At 42.7% G+C, this 16103-nt stretch overlaps 1 long non-coding RNA gene across 1 annotated transcript in view; it reads left to right on the plus strand.

The window, feature by feature from the left end:
• Window positions 1–6400: 6400 nt before the first annotated feature.
• Window positions 6401–16103, plus strand: part of LOC137153893 (uncharacterized) — a 58554-nt gene continuing 48851 nt past the window's right edge. The window contains exon 1 of the long non-coding RNA XR_010919930.1: window positions 6401–6644. This is a non-coding gene — a long non-coding RNA (uncharacterized lncRNA). The remainder of the gene's footprint in view (window positions 6645–16103) is intronic.

A 16103-nucleotide genomic window follows, 5' to 3' on the forward strand; every position in this document is an offset into this window, starting at 1 on the left:
AATACATCTTTTTTGAGATGGGGCGACCAGATCTGCATGCAGTATTCAAGGTGGGAATGTACCAGGATTTAAATAGTGGCATTATGATCTTTTCTGTCTTTTTATCTGTCCCTTTCCTAATGATTCCTAACATTGTTAGCTTTTTAGACTGCTGCTGCACATTGAGTGGATGTTTCCAGAGAACTGTCCACAATGATTCCAAGATCTCTTTCTTGAGTGGTAACAGTTAATTTAGACCCCATCATTTTATATGTATAGTTGAGATTATGTTTTCCAATGTGCATTACTTTGCATTTATCAGCATTGAATTTCATCTGCCATTTTCTTGTCCACTTACCCAGTGGGATCCCTTTGTAACTTTTCGAAGTCTGCTTTGGTCTTAACTATCTTGAGTAGTTTTGTATCATCTGCAAATTTTGCCACCGCACTGTTTACTCCTTTTTCCAGATAATTTATGAATATGTTGAACAGTCCTGATCCCAGTACAGATTTTGGGGGACACCACTTTTTATCTCTCTACATTGTGAAAACTGACCATTTATTCCTGCCCTTTCTTTCCTAACTTTTAACCAGTTACTGCTCGATGAGAGGACCTTCCCTCTCTTCTGTCTTCTCTATGATGCCTTATCCTACACTCCTTACTAGATTACACCTTACATTTGCCCTTGCCTAAGCTATCAAATGTTTGTCTGAATACATTAGCTATTTGGAAAAGAATCTGACTACATCAGTCTCAAGAACAAGCAACTTTTGTTCAACAAGCAAGGCCTCCCATGGAAATACACTATATTTCTTCACTTAGGCTTTTCGTGATAATTTGCTTTACTGATAGACTATGGAGAAAATGTAAAAATAGCACAGGGAAAAATAAATAAGAGGTATCCGCTCTAGGATTTTAAATTATAAATGTAAATGTTTCAAACCGTGCAAGATGTGTTAGATTTTGAAGTTGATTTTCTGCCAAAATGGTCATGGAAATCTATGGGAATTTTGCCTGGTTGCAGACTGATCAAATGCCAAAGCTAACCTTTTTTAGGAGTTAAAGAGAAGTTATTTTATTTATTAAGAGTGGCAGAAGAGTTAGTAAAGCAGTTTCAAAGTAGTATAGCAAAAGATCATTCGGTATATTGGAAATAAAGGTAATAAACCCAAACATCTGACGGCTAATTACAGAGTTTACTATTTTTTTTGTGGGTAATTATATATCTCATCATCATTCTGCAATTTCATGGCTGCTGGATAGTAAGGAAGCCATTTTCCTAGGGACTGCAGCAACACATGCTTTTATTGACGTTTGTTTTTCCTAGAGAGTGTTGAGTCCCTTTGTATCCCACATGTTAAACTTTTAATCCAAAGACACAGGTGAGGATTCTTGTATTGCCTACTGATGGGGTTTTCTATGTTATTTAAGAAATGGGCTGCTGACAGGCAAAAACTTTTCTCACCTGCAAAAGTATTGCTAGAAATGCCACTATATATGTATATATATTTTTATGCTCTAGAGTGATTGGTGAAAAGCAACACACTTTCTTTCCCTATTGCATGCACATTTCTAATATCCATGTGCATGAAATGAAATAGCTGCCTAGACTGGTAGTTGGCATGCTAGTTGGATTCACAAGACAACTAAACTCAACAGTGCAAGTTCGTTCACTTGTTATTACCATGGAAGCCATGAATTAATATGCAAATTAACGGTGTTAAAAGTTTTGTTGTGCTATTTATTATTTTTTAATACTTGTAAAATTTATGTCCCCTTCCTATGATTTGCTAAGAGTAGGGAACATAGGGTCTTTCAGATGGTTTGTAGTGGAAATATGGGTCACATTTATTGCAAAGTGACCTTAGCATGCAAGGAAAGACTTCCTCTGTGCTATAGTTTCTGCCCGGTTATGAAACCGACTATGCTTGCTCCTGGCCCACCCATGCCATGATCCTAACTGAGCCTGCTATAATGCTTTCCAAGGACCCTCCTGGGTAGCAGGACTCCATGCATGGAGGGTTTGGTATTCCTCCCAAAGCCTGCTTTCTCTTGTGTTACAGAAATGCCCCACTTCCAACAGCAGAGGAGTTGCTGTAGCCATGGAGACAGTCATGATTTTGTCCTGATGTGTAAAATCTTTGTGCAGAAATCTACCTGCATATCACCCTTATTTTCTTTGCAACTTTCTTCCTCAGCTTTTGTAACATTGACATTTCTCCTGTAGGTTACTTGCTGCAAATGTCTCCAGTAGCATTTCTGCTGATTTATCCATCCCTCATGGCTTTTAGTTGTTTGAGTTTTCCAGTTGCCTTTGCTTTCCCTGGATTTATAAATAGGCACCCTCTAGTCTGAATGCAGAAGAGCAGACTTATAGTTGTGGGATATTTTAGATCTGGCGGCATCTCAGTTGTACAACTTTACTCCACACAAAATTTCTGTTGCTCCCCTCTCTCGTTGATATTAGCGCTAATATAATAAAATAACTGTAATAATAAATACATACTTCATGCCAAAGTGTGGTTTTTATCTTCTTTCCCAAGCACAAGACATCTTTCAGTCTCTTGACAAGTCTTGTACACTGTGTGCTGTAATAAACCAGAATTTGTCAAGAAAACCCCAAGTTATTGCAAAAATGCTGCTTTGAGGCTAATTCCGTTCTCACCAGCCAGGAGAGGATTAGGTCAAGGTCTTGAATCTGAAAAGGAATCCAGTCCATCAACTTCAAAGCCTCTTGCCATTTGCAAATAAATAAATATTTCTTACAAAGAGTCAGTTCAGTAAACCAAGGTGAGGATCCCAAACCTTCCTCTGGGTTAGAGAGGTTGGTACATATAAGGCCTAATTCGACACTCCTTTTACAACCAAAACTCCAAGTGACTTGCCTCCTACCTTTGAGGTAGATGATAAACTCAACCATAGGGTAGGAGAACCCGCACAGCTGCAGGAGGAACATGGGAAGAGAGCTCTGAAAGTCATGGTTCAAAGATGTCATAGAGTTTAAGGCCGAAAGGGACCCTTAGATCATCTAGTCTGACCTCCTGCATATCACAGGTTATTAAATTTCACCCTGCTGGGCCCAATGACTTCATTTGGAGTAAAGCATTTCTTCATCAGGAAACTAAATTGTTGTGTGCCACAGGCAGAGAACAGGAGAGAGAAAAGTGCCACTAAAGTGGTAGGGAATTGATTAAGTGAGACGTCCAGATGATCCTCATAGGTGATCCATGCCCCATGCTGCAGAGGAAGGTGAAAAAAGCCCTTCGAAGTCCCAGCCAAAGTGAGCTGGGAATGCTTCCTGCGAGAAAGACCCACCAACCAGCCATCTAGGAAAGGGGATTCTCTGTACTGCCTCAGAGCACTGCTCTACTCTGCCCTATGTCCTGCGTCCACATGTGGGTCTGTTGCTTCAGAAGAAGGCAAAAAATAAAAATAAAAATCTGGCCAATTGTCCCCGGAAAAAAAATTCCTCCCTGATCCCTGCAGGGAACTAGTCTAATCCCTGAAGAGAAGAACTGATTATAGTTAATATTGATGTGTTTTAATGCAGAGCTGCAAGTGTTATGAGCACATTGGGGGCAATGCAGGCAATCCTGTTCTCCCCATGGCCCATGAAAGAAGGGGATGAATGTGGGGATTCATAGATTCATCGACTCCAAGGCAATGAAGGGACCATCCAGCCTGACTCCTCAAACACACAGGCCATAGACTTTCTCCCAGAAAAGTTATTAAAGCATATTCTTTAAAAAGATATCTAATCTTGTTTTAGACTCCAAGCAATTGTGAATCCACTACTTCCAGTAAGTGGTTCCAGTGTTTAATCATCCACTCAGCTCAGAAATTGCATCTCACTTAAAGGTTGAACTTGTTTAATTTCAACTTTCAATCACTGGATTTTGTTATAACTTTGTCAGCCAGATTCAGAAGCCCCCCTTCGCACCCTAACTAACTGATATCTTTTCCATGTGTCAGTACCAATACGTAGTGACCAAGTCACCTTTTAATCTTCTCTTCGAGAAACAGCGTAAGATAAAGCTCTTTAAGCCTCACATCACAAGGCTTGTTTTTCAGCCCCCGGATCATTTTTGTGGCCTTCCTCGGAGCTCTTTGCACAACTTCCACATTGTTTATTGCCAATGTGAAGCATCCCAAAAAATCTCAGGCTTCTGAGCGCTTTTCCCCTTGCTGACAAACGCACAGGGTAAAAATGGGGTGGACTATGTGCATGTCAGAAACTTCCGCGTGATCCTCATCAAGGGAGAAAACAATTCTTTGATGAAGGATAACTTTCCCTCCTGCAGGAACAAGCTTATACTAAAGTCCCTGCACTCGCTGCCCTTAGGCACAGACTAACCTAGAGCTCATGGAGGGAGAGGCCAAGCTGTCTCCTGAGGTAGGTGAGCTGCAGGAACTATTATGCCTCCGGGTGGTCCTTCTGGGGCACTAAGGCTCTGCACGGTCCCCACTGTAGGCCTGGGCTTCACTGTTAGGGTTAGCCTGTGTGACAGTCCTCAGGGGACCCAGAACTGTGAGCCACCTTGTTGCTCTGTCTCCTGTGTGAGGGAGACCTGCCTGTGGTAGCTGGGTGTTTGTTAGGGAGTAACACCACCAGCCTGTCACTCGCTTAACCACTCTCCTCTGGGTGACGCCAGCCCTGTCTTTGCCTTGCAGATTAACAGTCGGTGCATCCAAGTCCCCTGTGAAGTGTTCCCCTGTGAGATGTATCCCAACCTGGCCGCTCACAAAAATCCCAGATCTTCTGCTTCCAAAGGAGCCCCAACGACTTGTGATTCCCTGGTGACTAACTTTTTCTCCAGAGCCCTGGGGCATAATTTTCAATAGAGCGATATAATTCCTTAAATATTACCCCCACACATCTCACAACGATGATGTGTTTTGTTAAGTTCCAAGCATCCAGCAGAGATCTCACCTGCGACCCTATACGGATTGATACAATGAAAGTGGTGTATTAGGTGCATTGAGTTGGTCAGGTCTGGGACAGGAGTGGCTGGTAAAGACCCGTGAACTCTTGGCCAATTGACCCCAGCGGGCCTTTCTGTCACAGCCTTACGCAGGGCCGTGCACTATTCAAGATTAAGCCTTCTGTAGAGTAGGGGGAAATAACAGAGAAATGGAATGACAAGAAAAATAGAGAGCGAAGGCAGGAATGAGAAAAACCTAATTCTGAAGGATCCAGTTCAGCTCACATCACCCACTGCTCTGATCACTCATCTTTCGGAGTGAGAACTGAGTGTGGCAGCCATTTTAGCACCATGGACATAAATCAGGCTTTGGACGCCGGGGACACTTTTAATTACAAATAGCAGAGCTGGATGTAACATTGCCAACTCTCTTGATTTTAATCACAAGTCTTGTGATAGTTGACTTTTTTTTTTAAAGCACCAGCTGATGGAGACAAGTGATTACGTGAGAATAGCAGCTTTCATTATTTTAAAAGAAAGAATCTCTAATCCTCATGGTCACAGAGAAAAGCCTCCAGCTGTGGCCCTGGTGTGCCCCGAAGGCTCAAAAACCAGAAAGCAAATAAAAAAAATTATTCTTTTAAAAAGATCTCATGTAATTTTGAGGCCCGTCTCATGATTTCAGGATTCTTCACATTGGCAATAAACACTGTGGAAGCTGTGCAAAGAGCTCAAAGGCAGGCCACAAAAATGATCCAGGGGCTGAAAAACAAGCCTGTGATGTGAGGCTTCCAAGGCAAAGGTCCACACCTAGCGCTGAATTGCACATACACCCTTGAATGCACTGACCCTTAACAAACAATGAAGTGCAACAGTTTTGCACATGCTGCTGCAGTACTCACTGTGGGAGGACTTATGGGATCAAGGCCATAATGTAACAACTTTTTTGGTCTGTCTCCAATGGTCTAGTCTGCATCTCCTCCTGCTGTATGGAACAGGCCAGGATTACAATGTTAAAAGGAAGGCATTTGGTACCATGCCAGATGCTGGAACAGACAGTTCATTGATCACTGAGCAGACTGATTCATTTTTTTTACTACCTATAGTTAATATTTATAAGGCTTGATTTCAGCACAAGATTTCCAATCAGTTATGTACTAAATGTGGAGTGGAAAATTCACTATGTGAGTGTGGTTGTCAGGATTTGTATGCACACATGGCTGCCTAAAAGACCAGGTTGGTGAGGACAAATGTGCACCAGCACCTACACCTGCTGTTACGTGGATTGTATTTTTGTAGCAGGGCAGATAACCATCCCCACCTGTCAATCAAGAAGGGGGTTAAAGAATGCCTATCGTCACAATCACCCCAACCCCCCTCACCTGTGTGGTTTGTCAGGCGTGGGCAGGAAGGCAGGAACTCAGCTGGAGTGGTGCTCTGAGACAAGTAGAACTGGAGCTCCCAGATCGAGCCCTTTGGGGAAAGAAAATGGGTGTGTTTGTATCTTTTGTTGACATCCTCAGGGATAGCGTCTTGGCCTGTAGCCATGCAGGGGGTGGGAAGCTGAGACTTTCTGTGGGTTCTGAAAAACTGCTTTCCTTTCCTTTCCTTTGTGTGGGGGAGGGAGCCTGGTGCTTTGTGGGACTGTTTTATCCCCTCCTGGAAGGAGGTGGACTTTTTAAAAAGTGCACCTGGAGTGCCTAAACCACAGGACTGCAGTCACCTGAGGACCAACGTACAAGGTAAGTGAGGCACCTGCCTTCACGACAAAGGGGACAACCTGCATTCACAACCTTTCATAATCTGTGATGCTGTTTGGTATTTTGCTGTTGCACATTCAAGTAAATGTGATCTAACTGACACCAGCAAACAAGGCCATAGATAGGAACTCCATGTGTTGCAACTGGTGAAAAGCGCTTTGGAGGCAATTGTCAATCCCAGTCTTTCCCAGAGGTTCTGAGTCAGCACATCTCTATCACAATCAAAGACTGGTTCAGATGGGAGATCTGTGGCATTAGTTCCCAAACACAGCTCTTCAGAGGGAAATGTTGTTCTGTCTTTTTGCAGAAGTCGGAAAGCTTTTAACTTGGAAGGCTAGATTCCTCCCTGTTTCTCTGCTCTGTTCCCAGATTCAAGCCTCTGAACAAAAAAGAAGTAGCTGTAACCATTGATGGTGAAAGTAGTAAACACAGAGACTAAGTTCTCAAAAGATTTCTTAAAGCGTAACATTGGGCTATTGAGATGTATCTCTCACTTCTATGCCAAGAGGTAGGCGGGGGCTTTTCTGGCCAGCACACAGAAAAATGCTTTCCTTTTAAAAGGAATGCATTTCCCTAGTGAAGTCTTTGCAAGAATGTGCCAAAGGGAAATCTGGATCTTCATTTTGTTTGCTTGCAATGTGCACCTATAGGAACTACGCTTTTGCAGAGGTAGATGTTAGTAAAATGTGCAACAAGACCCACAGATGGCAATAGCTCATAAAAATGAAACACTTATTATGGTATTGATAAAAGCCTTGTTATGTGGCCTTTTCCACACAGACTACACCGTGAAGCCACTGTTCTCACTTCGTCTCCACCTACTAATGACTGTTTCCTTTTAGCCATGCACTAGAATACTTTATTGGCGGAATCAGTTCTGGTGCCAGTGTCAAAAAATGGTTCCCTTTTATCATGCCCTTAGAATGATGTCGGTAGGAAATCTCAGAAAGCCGTAACACAAACTTGAGGAGAAAAGAAACAGTATGTTTTATTGTTGGGATATATCCAGTTATCTTCTGCCTTGTATTATAGGAATGGTCTACTTGGAACAAATGGTAAATAGCTTCTGTAGTTGTCAAGCACTCTCTGTTTACTCTATCTTGGTGCATAAAAGGTACGCCTTAATAGCTCTCCAGCATTTTATCTGCTAACAGTAATGGATGAGATTTTCAAAGGCTCCTCTGATGTTCATGGCATGAACACAGAGGTTTGATTAAAAACAGAACCCACTCTTGCAGTCATTTTGCTGCATGCTGTGACACTATTTTATTTCTTAGAATTCAGAACAAGAATCCAAAACAGAAGGCGACAAAGAAGGCTGCTCCCTTAAAACAGAGAGGCACAACTCACCCCCACCTTACTCTGGGATGGCTCTCTGTAGACTGACTCTGATTATATGCTTCCCTCATATGCCCCCTGCCGGCAAGCTGGGCAAGGAAACCCCTTGCACATTAAAATAATAGCTTCTTGTCATTTTAAATTAGTTTTCAACACGTCACTGAAATTCAATGGGATTTGGGCACCTAACTGACTCCCTTCGGGCCCCTTTGAAAATCCCAGCCTGTGTCTTTAGGGCGGAGCACACAAGTAAGGCATAGGGCGGAGCACACAAGTAAGGCATAGGGCAGGGGTTTCAGGAGAACGCTGAGAAGAGTTGAGTCTCAAAGAGGCACAATTGTGCTCCGGGCTTCCCCCTGTGCTTTGGAGAGAGGTACATGGCTGGGCATATTGAACTCAGGGCCAGATTTACACCTTATGCCCCTCCTAGGCACAGCATCTTCAGTCCTCCTCCCCCCACCCCCCCATCTATAGCTGACCTTTGTGTTTTCTGTGATGGGGGGGAGAGAGGGGCTGGCCGGGCCAGCTCTGCGCAGGGGGCAGGGGTGACCAGCTCGGCCATCTCTGGGTACGGGAAATATGCTAACCTCTGGGCTCTGGCTTCTGGCCCGGCCAGGGGACGGGACCTCAGGGACGAGAAGGAGCAAGGTGGCGAGACCCTGGGAGAGAGCAGGAGGAACAGTGGGCAGGGTCAGATTTTTGCCACTCCTGGGGGAGGGCCCCCAAATTGGCCGGGGCCCCTGGGCGTGGGCCCCATTGGCCTCTGCGGTAATCCACCACTGTTTAGGTGCACCTAAAATGCCAGCGCCCTATGGCACGTGCCTACAGTGCCTAATGGGAAATCTGGCCCTGATTGCACTATTCTTTAGGATGGGTCATCCTGCTTCCCTGGTCAGTCTGGCCTGTTTCTTGGGGCGATATAGAAGTTGGTTGGCCTTGCCTGGTTTAAGAGGAGGTGCGGAGTTGATCTGAAACAAATGATGAAGAGTGAAAGGAGGATGAACTGAAATGTTTGAATGGAAATGCAGAGAGCGTGGGAACCAAGAAAAACTGGGCCTTCTATTAAAGGGGAGAAGATAATGATCAACAGAAACAGGGATGGGCTGATAATTCATAACTGGAATGTCAATATTAAGGGATGCGAACCAAATAGCTGCATTCCCCCCCTTCTCTCCGTCCTCTAACAGCTAGGATTTGAAGTGAAGAGTATGATGGAGAAATTCAGGTTAGGTTGCAAGGAAAGAAAACGGAGTAGAAGGAACTGAGGGTGGCTGCTATAAAGCCCCTTTGAAGTCATTGGAAAGATTCACCAGCAGAGGAGGATGGTGTCTAGTGGTTAGAGCTGTGAGTCCAGAGACCAGACTGCTTGTCTTGCCTCTCCCTTTGGCTCTTGATGTGACTGAGGCAAGTCACTCACCACATCAGTGCCTCTGTGCCTCAGTTTCTCTTCACGTGTAAAATGGGAAGAATTATGCTTCCCTTACATTTTGTAAAGCACCTTGTGCTCAAGGTGCAAATGATTACTATGTAGTTAGGATGTTGCTAAGGGGAAGAGACTTTGCTGCAATTCAGTGTTCAAATGCGTTTGCTTTTGGCTTCCTTCACCAGTGTTTATTGCTTTGGCAAACTTTGAGTAACCTCTATTTCATTATCATGTGCAGTGTAAAATGACTTCTTCTGTTGGATTCACAGGGCCTTTTGGTTGAGGGTAGTACATTCTTTTTTTCCCTCCGGCATCTCTATATATTTATTTTTCAATTACCATTACTCTTTCATGGTGCAATTGTTCCATCTTTCTAAAATAGCCCAGCTTGAGGCAGATAGGAGTTTTGTCCGTCATTCATTTATGGAAATTAATCACTCCGTTAATATTTCTGTCTTAATGGCAGATTTAGCCATGATGTTAGTGTCCCTTGTAACTTTTTTTTATGGTCAGGGAAAGTTTGCAGTAATAAAGTGTTTCCTGCGGACACACTTGAAAAAACACTTTAAATAGTACAATAAATTAAACGCATAAAAACTTCCAAACATACTGAGGAACATAATATGCCTGTTAAGTATTGTGACCTTTTAGTTCCGCTTTTTTAAGATCTTTTTCTTTTAGGCTTAATACCCTTTAAGCCACATGGAAAGAAATTGCTCACTGTTGAAAATATCCTTGCAGCCACCATTTGTCTAAGCCCATATTTAGAATTCTCTCATGTTTCAGTCAAGTTGGTGAGCAGACTACAAATCACCTGGACAAGAGGTTGCATGCTAAGCAAAATACAGAAGAAACTCAGAAAGGATGTATCAGCCTTGCACTGAAAATTCTGCCCTGATTTATTCACAGCTAGAAGAATGTTTTGTACATGTCTTGAAGTTCTTCTTGGCTCTGTAATCCATCAGCAGAACAATTATGAAGATCATCATGTGCTTGGGTCCTTTCTTTATGTGCAAGTAGTCACGTAAAAAATGACAGATATAACTTCATCATACGGGCTCATTTGCCTCATGTGATGAATCAAGTTCACTTTTAGTTCCATTTCAGTTTTTTCCCCCCCTCTTATCTTTTGGTAAACAAAAATATAGACAGTTGCTTCTCATGGCATATTGCTCTGATTTGTGTTTAAACTCTTTTCTTTTACTTTTTCTTTATTTGAGAGAGAGACTAATACAAATGAATGTTGAGAATTGTTGTCTTTTGCTCCTTATGCTAATATTGGCTAAGATTTTTTTCAAAAGTGATGTCTAATGAGTGTAGGAGGGAGAGAATGGCCTTATGGCTAAGATACTGAGCTGGGAGTCTGGAGATCAGGCTTCATTCTTGGATTCTGCCAGAGGCTCTCTTTGTGACCTTCAGCAATCACTTAATCCCTTTGTGATTCAGATCCCCTTATGTAAACCAGGGATAATATTTCACTTGTCTGTCTTTCCTATTTGGATTGCAAACTCTTTGGGGAAGAGTGTGTCGTGATGTGTGTGTACTGGAGCTGATCGAAACTTAGAATTTCCCACACAGTGGAAATGCCAACATCCTGAATCTTTCTCTTTAATCCCTAATTGGAATGAAAAGTGGAAAATTCAAGGTTTCCCTGCGAAACAAAATTTCAGAAATGTTGTTTTGGAATTATTAAAATGACTTGATCAAAGGTTTTGAGCCTCTCTAACCCTTTCCTGTCTCAGGGTGGTATCTCATGATTCTTCCGCTCTTGGAACAGGGTGTGGCTATGCTAATCCATGTATACCTCATGTACAGCTGCAGGTCCAACTGGGCTCTGTGTTTCTTCCCTTCAAAAACCAAAGGCAGTGAGGCAGCGACTGACTGTCGTCTTAAAGCAAAGTTTTTTTTTTTGGTTTTTTTTTTTAACCCTTAGGGGAAAAGGGTGACTTTAAAACAGCAAACAGCCTAGACACATTTAGACTCATCTAATGTCATGCTCCACTACAAGCTAAATAAGGTAGGTTTTCCTGTTCAGTTATAGTTGTGGAACATTCTGTTAGGAAGCCAAGGAGCTCTTCAGACCCAGTTTAGTCAGTTTGTTTGTCAGACTGCGCCCCAGTCTGGTCCCTACTTCTTCACATAATCTGGGTTTTCTGGAAGCCCCCTATCCTCCCTCCAGTATATCTAGGCCCAGAATATTGCTCAGTGGTCTTTGTTACCAGATCAACATGTGACCTCTTCCTTCTGCTTCAGATGGTTTGTCCAGCCAGGCCATCTAAGAGACTGACCCAGGATGGTTGCTCTGTGATTCAGCATTTCGACCCATTCAGCATCAATGGCTTGCAATCATTGGTCTTTCTGAACTCTGCCTATCTGCGGGTAATGTGTTTTAAAACGGTCTTCTCCCTTCTGACAGTCTAACACAGCATTTCAGACACACAACACACAAACTACATTTTAAGATTCAACTTAATATCACTATCAAGCACTTCCCTATCCCACCAATGCCTCATTATGGATTTAGGCACTTATCTTTGGGCAATAACTTCTGAAAATTTTGGACATTGCACTTTTTCTATTCATGTATATGTGTACCATTTCTAGTCTTTCTACATAAGGTTAAAGTTTTTCACTTTAGAAATGGAACCAAATGTAATTTAGATTACATATTGTGGCAAGCAACCACATGATAATATAGGATGTGATTTCCCACACTGAAGTCAGTGGGAGTCTTTGCAGGAGCGTCGCTGAGCTATGAATTGGCCTGCTGTTGGTTATTAAGTTCTTGCTAAGACAATAGTATGATCAGCCCAAGATGAGGTTTGGGTTTTTTACACCGTATTATGAAATCATAACCCCTCATAATCATAGTACCCATAGATAGGACCCAATCCAGTGAGTTGCTGTATGTACTCTATTTCCCACCAGACTGTTCTAGAGATGCACCTCATGGATTGGTTCCCTATCTCAAAATTGTTGCACAGACACATTTTGGGGAACACAGTTTTTTCCTTAGTACAGTTTGTGATGTTCTTTCCAAAATCTCAGCATGGACAGCTTGGATTTCTTTTGAAAGATGGAAATAATGAATCATCGAATTCATGTTACGTTATATGTTCTTAATACAGACAATCTGTGTCCTAAATCTATTTTTAGAGATCTGACTCTAATCCTACCTGATGATGTTCTCCCCACCCCCCTTCCCGCCTGCTATTCTAACCACGGTTACTTCACTGTGTCTAACAGCAGTTAGCACAATGTACGTCCTCTCCAACAATGTAACCTGTACAAGAGGCACTTCCTTCTTTCCTAAGCCAAATGTTCCTCTACTTTTACAAAACAAACACCCAATTCTGTCATTTGGTATGTAACTCTAGCACCATCGTGGCCAAGATGGGGTCTACTTTGCAAGCCACTTTGGCCAAGAAAAGGTGCATCCAGGAATGCAGCAGGGAAGCCCCCTTTCACCTAAGGGTACCTGTTCCACACCCTATGTCATAAACACACACACTGGAATAGTGCACTGAATATAGGAAAGGGAAATATTTATCTAGAGGGATGAAGGGAAGATAAGGGGAGTGATAAAACAGGTTACATCCCGCCTGAGGCCCCACAGGCCTAGTGGTAGCACAATACAAGAGGGCAGACGTCGAGCAATGTGTCTGCACTCAGAGTTTATGAATCCTGGACAGCGTTCCAGTCTGGCAGTGAGTCTTGGGTGCTTGGTCATCTTCGGTGCTAGTAAACTTGCTGCAGAACCCACCCCCTGGTGCCCTCTTCTGCCACTCTCTCCCACTATAGCCTCCCTCCTTATTCCCAATACAAGGTTGTAAGCTCCTGTACTCACTGCCCCAGACAGATCTGGGCAGCAGTGATTGAGTCCAGCTCCGGTTTGCCCTTCTGGGGTGATTCCTCCTTGGCACGGAGCTCCTCCTGGCTCTTGTCCTGGGGCATCCCTGGTCGGCTGCTCTGTCCCTCCTGGGCTCTGGTCTGGTTTTCAGCTGCTTCATTATGTGAGGGCCTGCTCGCTGTAGCCCTTCTCCAGACACACGCACCCTGGTGCTCTCCCTTTCTTCACGCCCCTGGAACAGCCAGCACTTCCTCTGCCGCAGGACTAGGGTTTAAAGGGGCCTTGCTCTCTAAACCCCGAGAGTTTGACAGATGTTACTGCCGGTACCTGGATGCCCTAAATGAAAGCAGGGCCTCAGTGTGCTTCCCTGTCATGAAGAGCTTACAGCCTAAATACACAAGTTAAAAGGGAGAGTAAACACAGGTCGAGAAGGGTGAAATGAATTACCTCTATCTGTGACAGGAAAAGAACCCAAGATTCCCAACAGCTGGACTGGTAGTTGGGTTCTTTTCCCACCACAGATAGAGGTAATTCATTTCACCCTTCTCTCCCTGTATACCACATCCATTAGAGCACACTGCCTCTTGTCCGGATGTCTTGTGTCACTTGTAAAACCCCAAACAATCTACTAAACTGTAGGTCACATCGTACTTTCTCCTCCTTTCCCAACTGAGTCCATCAGTCTTTACCACTTCGTCAAACACTTTAAGTTTGTGTACATGTTTCCCCAAAATAACTTCAGTCAATTTGTCACTGAAACCACGCCGATACTTAAGATGAGATTATGACTTAGACAGCACGCTCACCCAGGGATTTAATGGAGAGTAAGAAGTCCGCAGCAAATTCTTACCATCCCCCACCAAAGCAAGGGACAGCAGGCAATTGTGCCTCTCGGGTGCAGGTTCTTTCCGATTTACACTCTTGGGATGACCCAGCTACAGCCTATGCCGAACACAAGGCTGTGGAAAAAGCTGCACCCAAACCTTGAAAAACTGAGGTGAATATCTACTAGAAAAACAGTGTTTCTGTTGCTAGTAAGATAACTCTCCCTTCAAACAAGAGACAGGCTCAGCTACCCAGTTGCATTGATACTATTTTAATTCATGCAGCATAAAAAATTGTTTTGTTTTGTTTTTTAAACAGGACTTTTTAGTTTTAGGCAGACTTCCACACATTTATTCCCTCCCCCTGAAACCGCTTTGGCTCAAAACCAAGAAAAGATGCTCTCTTCTGTCGTGTATCTTCTACCCTTTGTAAAATATAACTGCCGTGCTAGTAAAAGCTACTTTCAGGGATCTTTTTTTTTTTTCTGTAGTTTAAAATGTTATATCGTGGGGGCAGCGGAATATTCAGACACTAACAAAAATATATAGAAACATTGACTTTGAGTCTTTGCTTAGAAGTGACCCATGTCAGTCATATTTCTCATTTCAGTTTGGTGTTAAAAATGATGTATTTTATGGAGGGGTGTTTTTTCAGAGAAACTCCAAGATAAACGTGGCCATCACTCAGTAAACAGGAGGGGGGAAACTTGCCTAAGAGTAGAAGGTTGTGCAGCTTGAACTTCATCTAGTTTGTTTGATACGTCTTATCTTACTTTTCAGTATCTTATGTAAGGAGAGAAGAACTTTTGAATGTAGGTTTTTAGAGCCTCTTAAACTCCTTGAGTTCACAAAAGGGTATATATTTCCCCTCAATGCCTCAGCATAAAACACCTATTAATGCCAATGTGCGTGATATATTAGCCTTTTTTATTTTTTATTTTTAAGGCTTCCTGTGCCTCACCTGTTTCCAATCTTAGTGAACAGGAGATAGTAAATGATTACTTTCCCGGGGAGTTCAGAGGATGATAGAGAGGCATCACTTTAAACATTATATACATTCAGGCTCTTATACTATGCGCATCTGAAATCAGAAGAATCATCGCAAACACAGAATGACTACTGAATGATCTCAGGCAATCCACCAAGGTGGGCATGGTCTTATTTATGACCAGAGGCTAGGAGAGTAGGATATGTTTAAAATGCAAGCTGGTTTCTATTCTATAAGAGTGGATGGAAAAATCTGAGTAGCAGCTCTGTAGACAAATAAGAAAAACCAGTTTGAAGTGGCAGAGAAATAAGGGAAGCCAGTTTAGTTAGAGAGGGCAATATATGTGGCAAGGACTAAGGAGAACCTGAAAAATGCAGGACTGAGCTAGTTGGTAACTTCTGAATTTTCAAAATTTCAACCAATTATTTGGGGGGAAATGTTGCAAATATTTTATTTTTTTACCAGACTGGTTGGAATGTTTTGGGGTTGGGTGTTTGTTTGTTTTTGGGTTGGGTGGTTTTTTTGTGTTTTGTGTTTTTGTTTTGTTTTTAAATTTGTAACTTCAGTGAAAATGTTTTCATGGAAAACTTTGATTTTTTTTCCCCCCCCCAAAGCTTTTCTGTATTTTTGATCAGTTCAAATGAGGCATAAATCCACTTACTTTAGGGTATGTAGGAATGGATAACAAAAGGGAGTGAGATTCAGTATGTTCAAGGATAACTTTGACAACCTGTGAGGTAAACGAAAGAAAATAACTAGAGCAGATGATAACAATGGAAGGATCCCTGAGATCATCAAGGATCAGTGCAGAAGGTTGACCCTGATGGACAACTGATTGCCTAACCCAGTGTGACCCGAAGAGCCTCTCAGTGCCAACAGGAACAACAACTCCTATCAGGCCTGACAAACTCACTACACCACACAGTGCTGTCAGAGTACTTACCTTTATAGAACTTTTTAAATAGATATCAAATAAAAGCTTATACTAGTCCTCAGAAACATTGTGAGTTATATGTAT

Source organism: Emydura macquarii, unplaced genomic scaffold (assembly GCF_026122565.2).
Source record: "Emydura macquarii macquarii isolate MOO-44397 ecotype Brisbane River unplaced genomic scaffold, CSIRO-AGI_Emac_v2 contig_1253, whole genome shotgun sequence".
Lineage (NCBI taxonomy): Eukaryota > Metazoa > Chordata > Testudines > Chelidae > Emydura > Emydura macquarii.